Source organism: Balaenoptera physalus (assembly GCF_965194825.1).
Source record: "Balaenoptera physalus genome assembly, chromosome: 8".
Lineage (NCBI taxonomy): Eukaryota > Metazoa > Chordata > Mammalia > Artiodactyla > Balaenopteridae > Balaenoptera > Balaenoptera physalus.
The window spans coordinates 23,570,706-23,591,329 of record NC_138887.1 but is presented as its reverse complement, the minus strand read 5'-3'; the positions used below and the strand labels follow the sequence as shown (position 1 = coordinate 23,591,329).

The 20,624-nt window shown below is 35.3% G+C and overlaps 1 long non-coding RNA gene across 9 annotated transcripts in view; it reads right to left on the bottom strand.

The window, feature by feature from the left end:
• Window positions 1-20,108, bottom strand: part of LOC309666292 — a 42,990-nt gene extending 22,882 nt beyond the window's left edge. For 8 of the 9 annotated variants that reach the window (XR_014267003.1, XR_014267004.1, XR_014267005.1 and 5 more), the window contains exons 1-2: window positions 17,587-20,108; window positions 11,342-11,499 (exon numbers count right to left, since the gene is read on the bottom strand). This is a non-coding gene — a long non-coding RNA (uncharacterized lncRNA). The remainder of the gene's footprint in view (window positions 1-11,341; window positions 11,500-17,586) is intronic. The other variant, XR_014267011.1, reaches the window with a different exon arrangement.
• Window positions 20,109-20,624: the final 516 nt, after the last annotated feature.

Here is a 20,624-nt window from a genome sequence, read left to right as displayed (position 1 = left end):
CAGAAAATCCTACATTAGAAACCTCTCCTGTGCTTCAGGAGCTGGGACTGAGTAGAAAGTCACCAAACACCTTGGGTCAATTTCATTATCTGTAAAATGAGGGAGTTATCATAGATGCTCTCCTGGATTCCTTCCAAGGCTTTCACTCTCTGAGCAGGAAACCTATGAAGCTCTAATAGCTAACGCAGACAAAGGTGACTTTGTAGCAGGAAGTGTTTCCAAGTAAGTACCTTGGGAGGAATGCCCAGGTGTAAAGTTCCAACATACCTTAGTGTTAGAGGAAGAGGGAGGAAAGTATTTCACACAAAATGAGCCTAACAAGACCCATGAACACAGGGACAATCTGACTTCTTTGTTTCCTTCACCTGCAAGCACCAATTCATAGAATGATGGATCAGGAAAGGACATTGAACATTAGCACATTTTCTAGTAGACCGTGCTGAGGCTCTGAGAAACCAGGTGTCTGGCCCACGGGTAACCGAGGCAAATACCTAGAAGTAGAATCATGACGAGGATCCTAGTCTCTGACCCTTAGGCTGGTCCTCTTTTACACCGTGTTTTTACTAATTTTTTTGTTTCTGTCATCTCTGCACTTAGTTGGTAGAACTCAAATTGAGTTAGCTTTCTTCACGATACTTTACTTATTGCTTAATGTAGAAAATAAGGGAATTCCTTAGAGAAGAACAGGGCATCAGGTATAATGCCATTATGAAATCCTGTGTTGTTGCAATCCTTTTACACTGGGTACATTGGAGCTACCAAAGCAATGTGAGACCTTCTTACTTTTTACAAGCAATTGTCCTTGGAAATCTTTTTATTTGCTCCTAAAAAGTCTTATTTCCATAGCAAGCCCAAAATTAAGACAGAATTGCACATAGATAAAGTATTATTGCTATTCCTCTAAATGTAAAGATGTTTACCCTAAATGATCAGAGTGTTATAGCTGAAATCTATATGGAAGCTGAAAGCTATGTTAATTTACCCTTTTCAAGAGACTTTATGAGGGGAAAACACACATGAGCATACACACATACACATGATTACTCTCACACTATAGAATCTTAAGGACTAATACAATATTAAGTGTTTATCATGTACCTCTGAAGGTACATATTTTATTTCAGTTTTTAATGAGAGGAACACAATATATGCTTATAGAATTGAAACGGTACTGTGATAGAATGTACTTGGCAGGACGGAAAACTCTCTAACTATCATGGTTGTGCATCTAATACCAAAAGGCATCGTTAAGTGTATCATGCTTTTTCTTCTAAATGCCATGAATCACTTTGCTTTTTTTGTTCATCTGGAGACATGATAGATAGATAGATAGATAGATAGATAGATAGATAGATAGACAGACAGACAGATAGATAGATATTTTTTTAAATGGGAAAGTTGAAACACAAAGAGTTGAAATCAGTGCATGAATTATCAGTTGTTAGAGTTAGGGTCATCTAACCCCATCCATTTTTTTTACAGGTAGAAGTGGGTCCTAGAGAAACAGATGTCTGATTCAGTGTTGTATGACAATTTAGTAGTAGGTAATGGAGAATCAGGCCTTTTACTCCAATCTTGTGTAGTTTCCATAATACCATGATTTGTTCAGAGACAAAGAGAAAAATATTGAAGCAGTCAGAACAGAAATAAATTTCTTCTGATCGTAACACTACCGTATGTATTAGAAAATTGTATTGGCCTACTTGAGTACTAAGACTAATTTTATCTTCAGTTCCTTTAGTTTTCAAAGGAGGAAAAGTTTTTATGTCCTTTGTGAATTTAAGAGGCCTTGATTTTAAATTGACCTTGGGCTATCTGGTTTATTTTGCACATCTTTCACTAAATTTGAAGTACAAAGGTGATAAATATGTGTACAGAAAAAGTAATATAATTTAAGATCCTCTCACTTGGCTGAGAAGTACATCAGTATGTGTCCCTGACTTTAAATGTTCAGATTATCCAGCCCTAGTAATAACTGGATTCCAGCCTGATGACTCTTACATGGCATGGTCTGCAGCTGCATTGAAAGCCATTTACCTTGAAGCTTCTCTTTGCTACATTAATTTGAAAGCAGATGTTTGGGAGAATAGTATCTTCTATCTAGTCACATGGTCACTTTATTATTGCTGTTACAGGAAAACAGTACTCATCAACATGATGGTCAACTTTAGTGTAACTAGTAAATTGTCCTTAATATCTTCCTATGCATGAAGTGTATAGAATGCATATGTAAAAATATATATAGTCCCATTTCTCAAGGCTCTTATAGAGTTCTAAGAAACAGAATCATACACAGCAGATTTTAATCTTTGAGTAGATTTCCTTGTCCTAGTCCCAGCCTGACCAAATACATTGGCTTCTTTACTCAAAGCCTAGAGTGAAGCAATGAAACTAGCAATGAAACTAGATGCTACGAGTTTGATCCCCAATTTGGTCACATGCTAACCATTTAAACTTGGGCAGGTTATTTAATTTCTTTGTACCTCACTTTCCTTATCTGTACAATGAGTATAATAAAAATATTAATATTAGGTTGAACTATATAAAATTAGTATTTTTGAAAGTCAAAATAAGCAGAATATGGAGTAATTAAATATTTATCCTTATAGGTTGTTATAAGAATTAATAAATATGAGCACTGAGAATAGTGTTAGCATACAATAAGCATTTAATAAACATTGCTACTATTATTATACAAATTCTATCCACCCTTTCTAGGGAGAACTCTCATCTCATTTACTTCCCAGATTGCTTTCACTACTTTGTTCTTAACATTACTGTCTAAACCAGTCCTGTGGAAATAACTCATCTAAAATCTTATGACACTTCTTTTTCTGCTATTTAATCATTTTAATATTTACTCCCCATCTAGTGAAATCAAAACTTCCTTAAAAAGTAGAAACATACTGAAAACAGTATTCATCCTCTCCTCTCACTACTAAAATTTGTTCTGATTTGGACCAATTACAAGCAGTTTTCCCACGTTCAGAAAATTTTCTCGTGTGTGAATTATGTATATGTATGTCTGTGCATGTTGAGAGAAAGAAATCTTTAATTCCCTTCTTTGTCCTTTTTCTGAAGTCCTTTGGTAGGTTCTACTTTCCACATTCGTGATAGCTCATGCCATTGACTTTTAGTCTATCTAGCAAGATTGCATAAACCTGCTGGGCCCATACAAATCTAGTAGGAATCATAGTCTAAAATACTGGTAAAGAAATTTTTACATACAGTGCATAAAAAGCATGAAGTCCCTAAAAGAACATTCCTTGGAAATAAAGAGTAAAGAAATACATATATATATGAAGTAAAATATGTGAAGTGTAATATATGGACCATTTTAGGCTGTTCCAACTGCTGGTGTCAAGGTGCCATCTTTTAGAACCAGAGGGCATCATAGAGTCCCAACTCTGTACTTTAAAAATTAGATAACAACATGAGATGATTTTCTGATCTTTTCAAATTAAGCACTTTAATTCTTCTTTTTCTAATGGCACTTTTATACAGGTAATAACTTTCTCAATTTGGTATTAGTCCATAAAATGAAGCAAGTAATCTGCAATGATTTCAATGGTAAACAAAATCTGATCAGTACTAAAACTTGTATAAATTTGTATAAATAACAGCAGTAACCTAAGTGCTCCTGAGGCAGGGGTAAGACACTTTGCTCTCTGGGATTACACAAAACTCAGAGATGTGTGCCAATTTCTCGGTCCTTTGTCTCTACATTCAAACTCTCTAGAAAGTAAATCTAATGTTTAGTTTTATCTGTAATCTCTATAGTAAAGATCAACTCTCTGAGCTCTGATCTTTGAAATATACACTGATGTTCAAATGAAATCACTTATAAAACCTCTCTCTTTTTCTCCTAAGGTATACATTTCTATCAATAACTCAGTTGGATATTTTGCATTTTGTTCTTTTTACTCCTCTCTCTCCCTGTTTAGTCCCTCTATCCCATTGCATCCCATCACCCATCAGTTCTATGTACTCCACCACACTAGACCAGAGTGCCTTTTGTTATGTGCAGACTGTGGAAAGATCTTTCTAAAGGGAGTCTTAAATTCTCCTTGAAAGTGGTCATGTCCTATATTAGTGTTTCCTGTTTTGGGTCTCCTCACTTTCGAACACTTTCTATTGGAGAACTACAGAGTACAAAGCTATGTAAATCAGCAAGTCCCTCCTTTCAGATTGCCTACGTTTGGAAACTGACTCGTCCTCTTTTTGGCTAGGTGAGTTAGCAAGTTGATTTAAGGTTGTGTGACTGTAAAATGGGTAAAATATGAGTACCTTCTCTTAGATACTTGTGAAGATTAAATGAATTTGTATATATGAAGCTCTTAGTAACACTAAATAACACTAAATTATTTAGTATATAGTATATTAGTATATAGTATATTTGATATCAATCTCTAAATGCAGATTTTGTTATTTCTAACCCCTACCAGAAAACATACACCAACTACTGTTGTCTATCACATCATTAATTAGTCTTCTGCGTAATGTTCAAAGCTTCCTAAATCTTACCACGTGTTGTTGTCTTTCTAATCATCTCTCTTGTTAATCCTGTATTTCTGGCACATTTTCTACATTGTTCCTTCCCTCATCACATTTAGTTGCATTTCCACAACTTTATCCATCGTATTAACCAGTTCTTTGACACCTTTATTGCAGTCCATTTTGGACATTCAAAGTTTTATACTTCAAAATGCAACTCAAGTCTCATCTTCTTCCTGAAGTTATTGAGTACTCTGAGAAAGTTCTCTTTCTAAATAACATTTATTTTTCCATATTCTATACTTTAGAATTCAATTATAGAGTTTCACAGGTCTCTATATTTTTTTACAATTTGCTTTGGCCCAGTTAAAACTTATATTTCTTGAGATAAATATTTATTTTATTCTCTCTTAGCCTCTATACAAAAGCAAATTTCTGATGTCTGAAAACTCTTATTTCCTCAGGATTAGCCATTGTGAACTTAGACATAAGTATTAAACAATTAAAATAGATGCTAGCACCTCTCCTGCACCTCTCCTGCCATCTAACAGAATCTATATGTATAATATTGTTTAATAATAAGAAGAAAGTATAGTTGTTCACTATTCAGCTATTGATAATCAATTATGTATCACAAAAAAAATAGTCTTAATGTAAAATGCTATGCACTGGAAGATTGTCGTGACTTTTCTATTCTGAAAACTTTTCCATAATATAAGTTATAGTCTGTGTGTTAGAACTGACCCTGTTCTCTCTACACAGAAAATTGAGAAGGGAAGCACAGTTTATAGAATAAGAAAGGTGTTGAGCAATGACAATTCTGTCACACCATTAGATAACCATCACCTCACCATCACCTCTATGTCTCTGTTGAACTGTATAAAAAATGGTATCAAGAAATCTGGCAATTCCAAGGAAGGAGATGGCATTCAACTTATAATATTTTTTTTCAATTAAATGTATGCAGTTGAAGATAGGCAATCTGTTAGTAACAGAAAAGATAGAAATTACTATATTATTACTAAGCCAATATAGCAGGCAAGTATAGAAAGTGTACCTTAAAATGTCCTATTTTTCTGTCTTTTATACTGAGACAACAGCTGTAATGGTACAATGAGACAATTTATTTAAACTGTAAAACATAAGCATTTTAGCAAAACAACAAAAACAAAGCATTGGAAAATAATAACTTCTTGTCCTAAGAAACTTGATTTGAAATTAAATCTACATATTTATTTGTCAAACATGGATGAGACAGATAATGGTCTTGGCAGGAACAGAAATTGCAGTATGAGTTGGTAGTCTAGCCCATTTTATGAACCAGTTCTTGTTCTCCAATGTGCACTGTGCTAACTAACATCTAGACCATTGACATCTGAACCAGGCTGAGAGCTGAGGCCAGCACTCAGATATGTTTTATTTGGCCAGCATTAGGTTTAAAAAATGAACACACATGCCTTTAGGCAGAGCACACACTTTTAAATTCCAGTAGTTCCTCTTTTCACTTTATCTTATTCTTGGCATCTTCAAATTTTTTTTTTAACTTTGTCTTCAAACCCTTGAAGCCACTTGAAATTTGAATTTTCCATCCCTGGTTTAGGACTTCAGCAGATCTGCTACTCCTTATTTTAGTTTTCTGTCTCTTTATCAATTAAAGTTGGTGAGTGTGAAGCTGAATTAGAAAGAACTAGGATGGAGATAAATTTTGGTTTGTTGTGCAAAGTCTATATACCAAGTCACTTTATTTTTAGTTAAAACTATAGTCAACTTATTATGTAAATACTGGGGTATGTCCTATATATCATTTCTGAAAATATTTTTTAAGAGTCAAGTATACAACTTCATCAATGGGAAATATCAATATTTATAAGACAATCATATATTATTACACATATTTTAAAAAGCAGTTTAGCAAAAAAAAATAATTTTTACCAGTTTTACCAAATATTCATGTATCAATATTAAACACAGTTATGTTTAAGTTATATATAAGAAATATCATTTTACTTTTCTGAACATTAACCAGAGTGCAACTACTTTTGTAAATATACTCTCACAAAATACAGTTACTTATTTCTTATTCAAAAGCATATCAATATACAGTTTGGACATAATTAAAAGCAATTAATAATAAGCAGTTAAGGAATACAAAAAAATAACTAGATGTAAAATATAATATCAAAAAGTCATCATGAGAGGAGGAGAGTACAAATGAAGGTTTTTAAAAATGCATTTGAAATTGAGATCAACAACTTAAAACAATCATGCATGTATATATAGACTGCTATACAAAAACCACATGGTAACCACAAATCAAAAGTCTATAATATATATATACACACAAAAAAGAAAACGGAATAAATCATAACACTAAAGATAGCCATAAAATTACAAGAGAAGAGAACAAAAGAGGAAGGGAAGAAAAAAGACCTACAAAAATGAATTCAAAAATATTAATAAAATGGCAATAAGAACATAAATATCAATAATTACATGAAATGTAAATGGACTAAATGCTCCAACCAAAGGACAGAATGGCTGAATGCATACAAAAACAGACCCATATATATACTGTGAACAAGAGACTCACTTCAGATCTAAAGACACAGACTGAAAGTGAGGGGTGGAAAAAGGTATTCCATGCAAATGGAATTCAAAAGAAAGCCAGAGTAGCAATACTTATATAAGACAAAATAGATTTTAAAATAAAGACAGTTATAACAGACAGAGAAAGACACTCCATAATGATCAAGGGATCAAACCAAGAAGAAGATATAATACTTGTAAATATATATGCACCCAAAATAGGAGCACCTAAACATATAAGGCACATATTAATGGACATAAAAGGAGAAATTGACAATAACACAATAATAGTAGAGGATTTTTAACACCCCTCTTACATCATATAGATCATCCATATGTAAAATCAGTAAGGAAACACTGGCCTTAAGTGACACATTAGGCCAAATGGCCTTAATTGATATATATGGAACATTCCACTTGAAAGCAGCAGAATACACATTCATTCCAAGTGCACCTGGAACATTCTCTAGGATAGATCACATGCTAGGCCACAAAAGAAGCCTTGGTAAATTTAAGAAAATTGAAATTATATTAAGCACCTTTTCTGACCACAGTGCAATGAGACTTGAAATAAACTGCAAGAAAAAAACTGCAACAAAACAAAACAAAACAAAACACGTGGAGGCTAAACAATATGTTACTAAACAACCAATGGATCACTAAAGAAATCAAAGAGGAAATCAAAAATTACCTAGAGAGAAATGAAAATTAAACATGATGATCCAAAACCAGTGTTTTGCAGCAAAGGCAGTTCTAAGAGAGAAGTTTACTGTGATACAAGTTTACCTCAGGAAACAAGAAAAATCTCAGTTAAACAATCTTAACTTACACCTAAAGGAACTAGAGAAAGAAGAACAAAAAGAAACCTGCAGTTAGTAGAAGGAAAGAAATCATAAACATCAGAGCAGAAAAAAATGAAATAGAAACTAAAAAAAAAAAAAAAATCAATAAAACTAAAAGCTGGTTCTTTGAAAAGATAAACAAACTTGATAAACCTTTAGCCAGACTCATCAAGAAAAAAAAGAAATAGGCCAAATCAGTAAAATCAGAAATGAAAAAGGAGAAGTTATAACTGACACCACAGACGTACAAAAGATCATAAGAGATTACTATGAAAAACTGTGTGCCAATAAAATGGACAACCTACACTAAGAAATGGACAAGTTCTAAGATACAGTCTCCCAAGACTGAACCAGGAAGAAATAGAAAATGTGAACAGACCAATTACGAGTAATGAAATTCAATCAGTAATTTAAAAACTCTGAATAAATAAAAGTACAGGATCAGATGGCTTTACAGGTGAATTCTACTAAATATTTAGAGAATAATTGACACCTATCCTTCTGAAACTATTCCAAAAAATTGCAGAGGAAGGAATACTTTCAAACTCATTGTATGAGGCCGGTGTCACCCTGATACCAAAACCAGACATAGTACAGAAAAAGAAAACTAAAAGCCAATATCACTGATGAATATAGATGCAAAAATCCTTAACAATATGTTAGCAAACCAAATCCAACAATATGTTAAAAGGATCATACATCATGATCAAGTGGGATTTATTCCAGGGATGGAAGGAATTTTCAGTATCTGCATATCAAACAGTGTGATACACCACATTAACAAAATGAAGAATAAAAACCATATGATCATCTTAATAGATGCAGGAAAAGCTTTTGATAAAATTCTATTTATGATAAAAATTCCATTTATGATAAAAATTCTCCAGGAGGTGGGCACAGAGGTAACCTACCTCAACATAATGAAGGCCATGCATAACAAACCACAGCTAACATCATACTCAATGGTGAGAAGCTGAAAGTATTTCCTCTAAGATAAGGAACAAGACAAGGATGTACACTCTTTCCACTTTTCTTCAACATGGTTTTGGAAGTCCTAGCCTCACCAATCAGAGAAGAAAAAGAAATAAAAGGAATCCAAATTGGAAAGGAAGAAGTAAAACTGTCACTGTTTGCAAATGACATATATTATACATAGAAAATCGTAAATATGCCACCAGAAAACTACTAGAGTTCATCAATGAATTCAGTAAACTTGCAGGATACAAAATTAATATAGATATCTGTTGCATTTCTATACACTAACATTGAACTATCAGAAAGAGAAATTAAGGAAACAATCCCATTTACCATTGCATCAAAAAGAATGTAATACCTAGAAATAAACCTACCTAAGGAGGTAACAGACCTGTACTTGGAAAACTATATGACACTGATGAAAGAAATTAAAGACAACACAAACAGATGCAAAGATATACTGTGTTTGTGGATTGGATGAATTAATATTATTAAAATGACCATACCACCTAAGGCAAACTAGAGATTTGGTGCAATCTCTATCAAAATACCAATGACATTTTCCACAAACTAGAACAAATAATTTAAAAATCTCTATGGAAACACAAAAGACACCAAATAACCAAAACAGTCTTGAGAAAAAAAAATGGAGCTAGAGAAATCAAGCTTCCTGACTTCAGAGAATTATACAAAGTTACAGTAATCAAAACAGTATTGTATTAGCACAAAAACAGACACATAGATCAATGGAGCAGAATAGAGAGCCCAGAAATAAACCCATTCCTATGATCAATTAAACTTCACCAAAGGAGACAAGAACATACAATGGAGAAAAGACATTCTCTTCAGCAAATTGTGTTGCAAAAGCTGGACAACCTCATGAGAATCAATGAAACTAGAACACTCCCTCATAACATATACAAAAACATACTCAAAATGGATTAAAGACTTAAATTTAAAACTGGATATCATAAAACTCCTAGAGGAAAACATAGGCAGAACACTCTGTGACATAAATCGCAGCAATATTTTTTTTAGCTCTGTCTCAAAAAGCAAACGAAATAAAAGCAAAAATAAACAAATGGGACCTAATTAAACTTAAAAGCTTTTGCAGAGCAAAGGAAAGATTGACAACACGAAAAGACAACTTACTGAATGGAAGAAAATATTTGTAAATGCTATGACCATGGATAAGAGGTTAATATCAAAAATATATAATCATCTCATACAACTCAACATCAAAAACACCCAAACCTAACAACCTATTTAAAAAATGGGCAGAAGAACTTAATAGACATTTTTAAAACAGGAAATCAGATGGCCAATGGGCACATGACAAGATATACAACATTGCTAATCATCAGAAAAACACAAATCAAAACCACAATGAGATATTACTCACACATGTCAGAATGGCTATTATTAAAAAAATGACAAATAAGAAACGTTGGCAAGGATGTGGAGAAAAGGGAACCCTGATTCATTGTTGGTAGTAATGTAAATTGGTTCAGCCACTGTGGGAAATAGTGTGGAGGTTTCTCAAAAAAACTGAAAATAGAACTACCATATGACTCAGAAATTCCACTCCTGGCTATATATGTGAAAAAAACCCCACTAATTTGAAAAGATACGTGCACCCTAATATTCATAGCTGCATTATTTTCAATTGCCAAGATATGGAAGCATCCTCAGTGTCCATCAACAGATGAATGGATAAAGAAGTGGTATATTTTCACAAAGGAATAACGACTCAGCCATGAAAATTTTTTTAGCTATTTGCAGCGACATAGATGGACTTGGAGGGCATTGTGTTAAGTGAAATAAGACAGACGGAAAAGGCAAATACTGTATGATATCACTTATATGTGGAATCTAAAATATACAACAAAGTAGTGAGAAAAAAAAAAGAAGCAGGCTCACAGATATAGAGAACAAATTAGTGGTTACCAGTGAGGAGAGGAGAGGAGGGAGGGACAATATAGGGGTAGGGGATAAATTGTTATTATGAAATTACATGAAATCATGTATGTGAAACTTGAAAATTGTAAAGCACAATAGAATTTAAAGAATCTTTCAATAAAAAATGGTATATATGTGTACAAAAAAGCATATCAACATATTATTTGGACATAAAAGCAATTATTTCCACTTATCTGCTTACCTACAATAGTTTTTTTTTTTTCAGAACTTGGTTGACAAAGCATTCATACAGAATATACATAAAAATTTGACCATTTCTCTACCATGTAGACTTTCAGTGGTTCATAATAACCTTTGTGTAGAAGACACAAAGTTGCCAGTTACAATGAAATATAAAAGAGACACCCTAAGCAAAAAGAGCATAAAAATGTAATGAATCAAAATGACAAGAAATATTCTTGATAATACTTGTAACTTTTTAACTGTCTTCTCAATAAGCATGTCTCCAACTGGCATTAGAATACCTCCAAACACAGCCAGGACTGCACCAATGACAGCATCAGCGATGAGCCCACAGTTTCTATCCCAGCCCATTTTTCTTATTCAGGGAAACACTAAGGTTCAGCACCTGCTTCTTTCAAACTCCCAGGTCTGATGAACGTGGTTTCCAAGAGGTCTGGTTCTATCATTGGAAGGAGATCATAAAGCAGAAACTTAAATATCAGTACAAAAAGATCAAAGTACAAGGAAAACATGCAACTGAAACAGATCATTTTGCCAGTTATAAATATATATATATATTTTAACAAAACTTTCTAGGTCTTGTCCTTTCTTGATTTGAACTACCTACCAGTGGTAGAAGTAATAAATATTGTCACATAGAGCATTTCTTTAAAATTCTCCTCTTTTAAATTTTCTCCCTGTGGATGATTAGCACACTGAAATATTATCTAAGGAGAACATGCTTACTATACTCTCACCCCCTGCCTGCCTTCCATCAGCTTGGGACACTTACCAGTATCTTCACCCTCTATCTGGCTTCTCCACCCAAACACAACCATCTGCATGCTACCTGGAGTTCTCTTGCAAACTGAATGTGAGTGGACTGATGTCTTTTCCATTTAAATGCTAAGCAGATGTTTTCTCTACCATACGTTTTCCACAAATAGACACGGATTTTACAGGTAGTGATCTGATGAGTCTCAGAAAGAATCAGTTCTTCTAATCATTTGTAAGCTATCTGTTAAAACAGAAAAGCATGAGTAAATTGGAAAATGCATTGTCAGAAAATTAATACTAGACCGCTTTCTAATATCATCAAAATTATAATCACTATTTAAAGAAAATTCCATTTTCATGAATATTTAGTTTATGCCTGAATCCTTTCTTGCAAACAGTGTTGAAAACATTGGAATATTTTAAAGAAGAGTACTTTATTTTCAATTTCATTGTTAATAATTACTTTTAGATAGTCTAAAGGTGAAAAAATTTGAAGAAAATATTTAAGGTAGTGGATGCCTAGTTTCTGTGATAGGCCTTGTTTTCTTACTAATCTCAAATATATATATTTTTTAACATATTGGAGTGCAGTATTGTTCATTTTGTCATGGGCAACTGATTAATGACAATTCTGTTAAAATCAACCAGATGGTGTCAGTATGTATTTCACCTAGTCAATCTTATCTTTGGTATCTTTATATGATATATGCTTATTTCATAAAGATGGCAAGAAAACTCTTAGTGGAATGAATAGATCCTATTGTAACAAAGAATTTATTATTCTAATATTTGAAAATATACTCATTTGAGCTATTTTGGTTGCAACAGGATTTTTTATAAATGGAGTTGACCTGACATTGATAAGCGGATTGTGCTTTGTAGCTTTTAATCAAATATTCCCTACTTCAAAATGTCCCTGGCCAGGAAAAACAAAAATGTCAACAGAATGGAGGCTATAGATAAAAAAGAGGCACACGTAATATTTTTGTCAACCTTGTAAATATAGTAATAAAAATTATATTTTGTTATGGTCTCAGATTTTCCCTCCATAGCTTTGTTGTGGTAGAAGTACCACTCTTATGAATTTATTAGTATTTCTTTCCACTTTAGGAACCACTTAGTTTTTCAGAAGTATTACCTGCATAGCTAAGAAAATAAGGGAAATTAGATTTTCCCCAAAATGTCGAAAGACAAATGTTATAAAAAATTTTCATGGCAGTTTATTAATATTTTACCCTTTTTATCTATTAGGATTTCCCTTTACCTGTTCCACTGTAAGTCAGGATAAACAAACTGATTCACATTGAGGTCCTTGTGGCTAAGAAGCTTGAATAGTCATGAGTGTCACATGTTTTTTTTTTTTTTTTCCATTGTAAGTGAAAAACACACAAGCCTAAACAAGTGACTTATTTTTCCTGTGGAATTTTATGTGTCACTGAGCGAGTAAGGTGGGCTTTTTATTAATTGCTTGGCGATGGAGGGTGAAGAATAACAGGCTACCTCCTATGGCTTTGGCCAGGGTTGTCATAATGCAACGGAACAAGTTATGTAAACCTGATAATGATGACTAGATATTCTCAGGTAGATAACTGTACAGCACCTGAAAATTTTCGTGGAACATAATCTTTTAAACAAGCATTGTAATTGCTAAGTAGAGAATATCATCCAGGTGTTCTGTACTATATACAAGTGATCATGTTCAGGGGAGCTTATTAAGTAATATTTTACTGGATGCCCATTTCATAGACCATTCCCCAGTTTTCACCTGCAAGTTATACCTAAGGTAGTCATTAAAATACAGGGATCCAACCTGGTGTAATTGAGACTGGTAGAGTGAAGATGAAACCAAAGCCTGATGTGCTGCCACTTAATCGCTCTATACCTCAAATTCCTCATGTGTAACACAAGATGCTAAGATGAGATCTGTAGTTTTTAATTTAAGCAGCTGAACTGGTTCTTCACTCAAATTCTTACACGGAAGACCAAGCAGAGTGACTATGATTACAGCAGTGGTGGGAACCCTGAACCCTGATGTCCTTTGCAGTTCTGACAGATGTAATATAAAATGATTTGAAAATTATAATTTGGTTGTTGCTAAAATGGATATACGTGTGTATATTTGCCACTTTTCAGATTCTATGCCATCACCTAGTTGAGAATCTATCTGACCTTTACCAGAATCATTCTCCTTTATTCAAGCATCCCCATGGACTAAAGGGAAGAGTCCCAAGGGGCAAAGAGTCCCAAGAAAGTCCACTGGAAAACCCAGGGGGCAACACGTTCTTCAGTGCCTCCCTCTTTAAACCTGAAAACTCATTATTATGACTTCTAAGAACCCTGAGCTGAGAGACATCAAATCATGGGCAGACCTGCATACTGCCTAGACTCTGTCTGCTTTAAACTTAAAACTGAAGTGACATAGTGTACACAGCCCACTGCTGTTGAGTCAAGTTCATCAGAAAACAGAAGTGTCAATAATTTATTGTGTTGAATTGCATGGTTAGGCAGTTCCTAGTCTAACTCTGGATGATGCCTAAACAATGATACAACAGTTACTCTAACATTCCTGCGTATGTGTACTGATACTTTCAACAGAAAAAGATTGAGTTTATCTACTTTTTCAAATTTTTAACTGCATGACTCACTTTTGTTACCTTGATGTAAGTTTCCATTTTTTTCCCTCTAAGAATAGGGAAGATATTTCACATGAGTGTAGTCCTGCTTTATCAGCAGCTTTCCTTTCTGTGGTTTCAGTTACCCACAGTCAAATAAGGTCAACTGAGGGTAACTTAAACTGTCCAAAGCAAAATCTTGAATAAGGGGGTACTGCTGAGGGTTTGGTGCTATCCATGGTTTTCAGGGCCATGCTGAAAGTCTTGGAAGGTACCCCCCGACACCCGTGGATAAGGGAGTGACTACCGTACTTGGGTACATTTATTATGCTTCAGTGCCTTGTCACCATGAATAAGTATTGCTATCATAATCATACTTTAACCTTATGCTTCATACTACAAAATTATAAATACAGATGACCCTTGAACAACACAGAGGGGTTATAGGCACGGACCCTGTGCACAGTGGTAAAACCACATTATAACTATATAGTCAGCCTTCCTTATCTGTGGTTCTGCATGGATTCAACCAACTACCCATTGTGGATTGGGCAGTACTGTAGTTTTTATTGAAAAACATCTGCATAAAAATGGACCCATGAAGTTTCAACCTGTTTTGTTCAAGGGTCACCTGCAGTTTTATTCATCTGAAGCAAAGGAGGGACAAACACATTATGTAAGGCATGCACTGAGTACATAAGGAGAAAGTTCAGGTTACTCAGCACATCCTATTCAACAGCTTTGCCAATTATGTTTATCTTCAAAAAAAAAAAAAAAATGAGGTTTGTCCCCACTTTTCTCTCAAATGCAGCTATTTGTAGCATGTAAAATTTCTTCTTGCTTACTTGGTTTTCTTAATGCAACATCTTACATATTAAAATTTATTTTATTTGCTAATTTTAGATTAAATTTTTTACATTATTTCTTCTTCATAGAAATAGACAAGATATTGATGTCTGTAGTAATTTACTGCTTGTTTAAAGTACTTAAATTTAGAAAACAAAGGTGCTGGAAAGAAAACTAATTACTAGGACTTATGTCAAGAAGAGAAAGTAAAAAGTATGTTTTAAGATATCACTAATCACATACTTTTCTTGAGTCTGTAGGGATATCAGCTGTATCCTATCAGTTCATAGATCATAAATTCTATTTCTTTTGTAGAATTCGTGAGTATATCTACATATGGGCTTTCTTTGAAAGAAGGAAGAATAGAATTTTTCTGTTTCTTTTTTTGTTGTCATATCTACGTAGTGTTTCTAGAATGAGCAGTATGCCTTTGCACTGTGTTGGAAACCTGGTGGTAGGAACTGAGGCTGAGCTATAAAAAACATCTCCAATAAGTAGTTCAGAAAAGCAGAGAAAGTTCCCAGAGAATCTGTAATTATTCCCATGTGTGGATAGAGCTGTGTTCCCGGAAACTCCACCTAGAAAAGGCATCACCCAGGGACTTCCCTGGTGGCTCTTTGGTTAAGAATCTGCCTGCCACTGCAGGGGACACGGGTTCGATCCCTGGTCCGGGAAGATCCCACATGCCACGGAGCAACTAAGCCCATGCGCTACAACTACTGAGCCTGCGCGCCACAGCTACTGAAGCCTGCACGCCTAGAGCCTGTGCTCTGCAACAAGAAAAGGCCACCGCAATGAGAAGCCTGTGCACCATAACGAAGAGTAGCCCCCACTCGCCACAACTAGACAAACCCGCATGCAGCAATGAAGACCCAACACAGCCAAAAATAAATTAATTAAAAAAAATAAATTAAAAAAAATAAAAGCCATCACCCAGAGGTAAAATTTCCTGGGATGTGAACTACGAAACTTTAAAACAGTTTCTGATTACAAGAATATATACTTGTACCGTAAATGAATGCCAGGACCTGGATGACATTTTCTAACTCATGAGTGAGTATCTCAAATTTCCTATTCTATCCGTAAGTCTCCTTTCCACTTTTCCTTACGGAAAATAGGGAACCAGATCAGACATTTCTGTTTTCCACTAGACACACATTATTATTCTTTTGATACTCAATCTTCCTCACCTAATAAATATAGTATCGCCCATAAAACTCAGTTTTAGAGTTTTGGGTGTGATTAACACAACAACAGGTTGAATACAAATGATGAAATTCAGCTTTCAAAATTAATTAAGTTCCTTTTCACACTCTTACTTTACACGATATCTAGGTGTGTTTACAAAGACATGATTCCCTAGACATGAGTAAGATGCAGATACACATCCAAGCTAGTTAAACCAGTCATTTAAATCTGGTTGTGTTTCATCATGTGGAAACAGAAGGTCATTAGACTAGTACCTATTTTACATGCGATCCCACTATGTAAAGATAGTTAAAAGAATAGCTATTCTGGTCAAAGTGGGAACTATGGCCCATTCCCCTTCCAGTCACATCTCATTTGGGCTCTGAGTCATCCCCACAGAACCCAAGGGCTCTGTGGAAAATGTTTAAATAACTAGATTAGGAGATCTCCAACACATTTTTTTCTTGAAGTTACCATAATCCTTTTAATTTACTTGTGCATTTCCATCCTATCAGAATATATGGAGGTAAAAATATGTAACAGAAAAAAGTTTATAGATATCTATAATATAAAACAATAATATACATCACTAAATTATGCTTTTCAAATATAACAATTTAAAACTTGTTTTGGACCGGCCCTGAACCAAGATGGCAGAGTAGAAGGACGTGCTCTCACTCCCTCTTGTGAGAACACCAGAATCACTACTAGCTGCTGGACAGTAATTGACAGGAAGACACTGGAACTCACCAAAAAAGATACCCTAGAGCCAAAGACAAAGGAGAAGCCACAATAAGAAGGTAGGAGGGGCGCAATCACAGTAAAATCAAATCCCATAACTGCTGGGTGGGTGACTCACAGACTGGAGAACACTTATACCACAGAAGTCCACCCACTGGAGGGAAGGTTCTGAGCCCCACATCAGGCTTCCCAACCTGGGGGTCCGGCAACGGGAGGAGGAATTTCTAGAGAATCAGACTTTGAAGCATAGTGGGATTTGATTGCAGGACTTCCACAGGACTGAGAGAAACAGAAACTCCACTCTTGGAGGACACACACAAAGTGTGCGCATCAGGACCCAGGGGAAGAAGCAGTGACCCCAGGGGAGACTGAACCAGACCTACCTGCTAGTGTTGGAAGGTCTCTTGCAGAGGAGGGGGGTGGCTGTGGCTCACCGTGGGGACAAGGACACTGGCAGGAGAAGTTCTGGGAAGTACTCCATGGCGTGAGCCCTCCCAGAGTCTGTCATTAGCCCCACCAAAGAGCCCAGGTAGGCTCCAGTGTTGGGTTGTCTCAGGCCAAACAACTAACAAGGAGGGAACCCAGCCCCACCCATCAGCAGACAAGCAGATTAAAGTTTTACTGAGCTCTGCCCACCAGAGAAACAGTCAGCTCTACCCACCACCAGTCCCTCCCATCAGGAAACTTACACAAGCTTCTTAGATAGCCACATCCACCAGAGGGCAGAGAGCAGAAGCAAGAAGAACTACAATCCTGCAGCCTGTGGAACAAAAACCACATTCACAGAAAGATAGACAAGATGAAAAGGCAGAGGGCTATGTACCAGATGAAGGAACAAGAAAAAACCCCAGAAAAACAACTAAATGAAGTGGAGATAGGCAACCTTCCAGAAAAAGAATTCAGAATAATGATAGTGAAGATGATCCAGGACTTCAGAAAAACAATGGAGGCAAAGATCAAAAAGATGCAAGAAATGTTTAACAGAGACGTAGAAGAATTAAAGAACAAGCAAACAGAGATGTACAATACAATAACTGAAATGAAAACTACACTAGAATGAATCAATAGCAGAATACTGAGGCAGAAGAAGGGATAGGTGACCTGGAAGACAGAATGGTGGAATTCACTGCTGTGGAACAGAATAAAGAAAAAAGAATGAAAAGAAATGAAGACAGCCTAAGAGACCTCTGGGACAACATTAAACGCAACAACATTCACATTATAGGGGTCCCAGAAGGAGAAGAGAGAGAGAAAGGACGAGAGAAAATATTTGAAGAGATTATAGTCAAAAACTTCCCTAACATGGGAAAGGAAATAGCCACCCAAGTCCAGGAAGTGCAGTGAGTCCCATACAGGATAAACCCAAGGAGAAACACGCCGAGACACATAGTAATCAAATTGACAAAAATTAAAGACAAAGAAAAATTATTGAACGCAGCAAGGGAAAAAAGACAAATAACGTACAGGGGAACTCCCATAAGCTTAACAGCTGATTTCTCAGCAGAAACTCTACAAGCCAGAAGCGAGTGGCATGATATACTTAAAGTGATGAAAGGAAAGAACCTACAACCAAGATTATTCTAGCTGGCAAGGATTTCATTCAGATTTGATGGAGAAATCAAAAGCTTTACAAGCAAGCAAAAGCTAAGAGAATTCAGCACCACCAAACCAGCTCTACAACAAATGCTAAAGGAACTTCTCTAAGTGAGAAACACAAAAGAAGAAAAGGACCTACACAAACAAAGCCAAAACAATTAAGAAAATGATCATACCTAAGCCTACTTAATAGCCTAATTAGACAATGGAAATTCTGCAACAATCAAATTGGATAGTATGTCATTTTAAATATTAACAAATAAATGTTTACAGATAAACATAAGATTTTAAACATCAAGAAACAAAATACCATAGACTAGTGGGCAAAGTTTTAATATTTTTTAAACATAAAAGGTAGAAAGATTGATAACTTGGAAAACAACACAAACCTAATTTTTAAAAAAGCCTAATGACTTCAGGAAAACAGTTCCTGTTGCTGTTGTTGTTCTATAACTTCTTAAGAGTGTTTATATAATAGTGTCATCTCCTATCATTTGGGAGATAGAAATCCTTTTATTTAAAACAAATCATTATGACTTATCTTTAGAAAGGCTAAGAAGGACTTTTCAAACAAATGCTCCAATATTTGAATAGACAATTCTTAGGATAAAATGGTATTTCACAGAAAAACCCTACAGTGAAATCCTCATTACAAAAAGTGTGTGAGTTTAAATATGCTTTAAAAAATCCAGTGTCAGAGCCCAGTGAGTGATTTGTTGCAAGAGGAATTAAAGCAGAAAGGAAGGAAGAGAGGAGGGAGGGAGGAATCGAAACTGTTTTAAAGTTTTAAACTGTTTTAAAGTTTTGTAGTTCACATCCCAGGAAATTTTACCTCTGGGTGATGCCTTTTCTTTATTTTTTAAATTTATTTTTTAAATTAATTAATTAATTTTAAAAATTTATTTATGTATTTATTTATTTTTGGCTGTGTTGGGTCTTCCTTGCTGCAAGCGGGCTTTCTCTAGTTGCGGTGAGTGGGGGCTACTCTTCATTGCAGTGCACGGACCTCTCATTGCGGTGGCTTCTCATTGCAGAGCATGGGCTTCAGTAGTCGTGACTTGCGGGCTCTAGAGCGCAGGCTCAGTAGTTGTGGTGCATAGGCTTAGTTGCTCCGCAGCATGTGGGATCTTCCCGGACCAGGCATTGAACCCATGTGGCCTGCATTCTAAGGAGAATTCTTAACCAATACGCCACCAGGGAAACCCCTGGGTGATGCCTTTTCTAGGCGGAGTTTCCCAGGAAAAACAGCTCTATCCACACATGGGAATAATTACAGATTCTCTGAGAACTTTCTCTGATTTTGTGAACTACTTATTGGAGAAAGAAAGGAAGGAAGAGAGAAAGAGAGAGAAAGAGATAAAGAAAGAAGGAGAGAAAGAAGGAGAGAGAGGGAGGGAGGGAGGAAGGAAGGGAAGGAAGAGAAGGAAGGACCCATACATATCCCGTTTCTGACATGGCTTTTAAGGGTCTATTTTTATGTTTTGGTGAGGACCCACCTATCTAAGATCCTCAGCAGCATTTTTGGGGGGGGGGTCCATTTTTTCCCCCCAAGTAAGTCAGAGGCCAGAGAGACAAAAGGAACTAACTTGCTGAGTGGCCTCTAATATACTCTGTTTTACTATACAGTCATAATCTAGATGACAAACTGAGTCTAAGGGATGAAAAGTGAAGATGAGAGAATTATCAGTCTCACTTCCCTCCATGATTTAGCTTCCAGATCTCAAATCATGAAGTTTAAATAAAAAGCACTTTTCTATGCGGCATTAACCTAAAGAATGATGAGGCTAATAATTGCGAAAACAACTGGAGACTGTTAATCAACAAG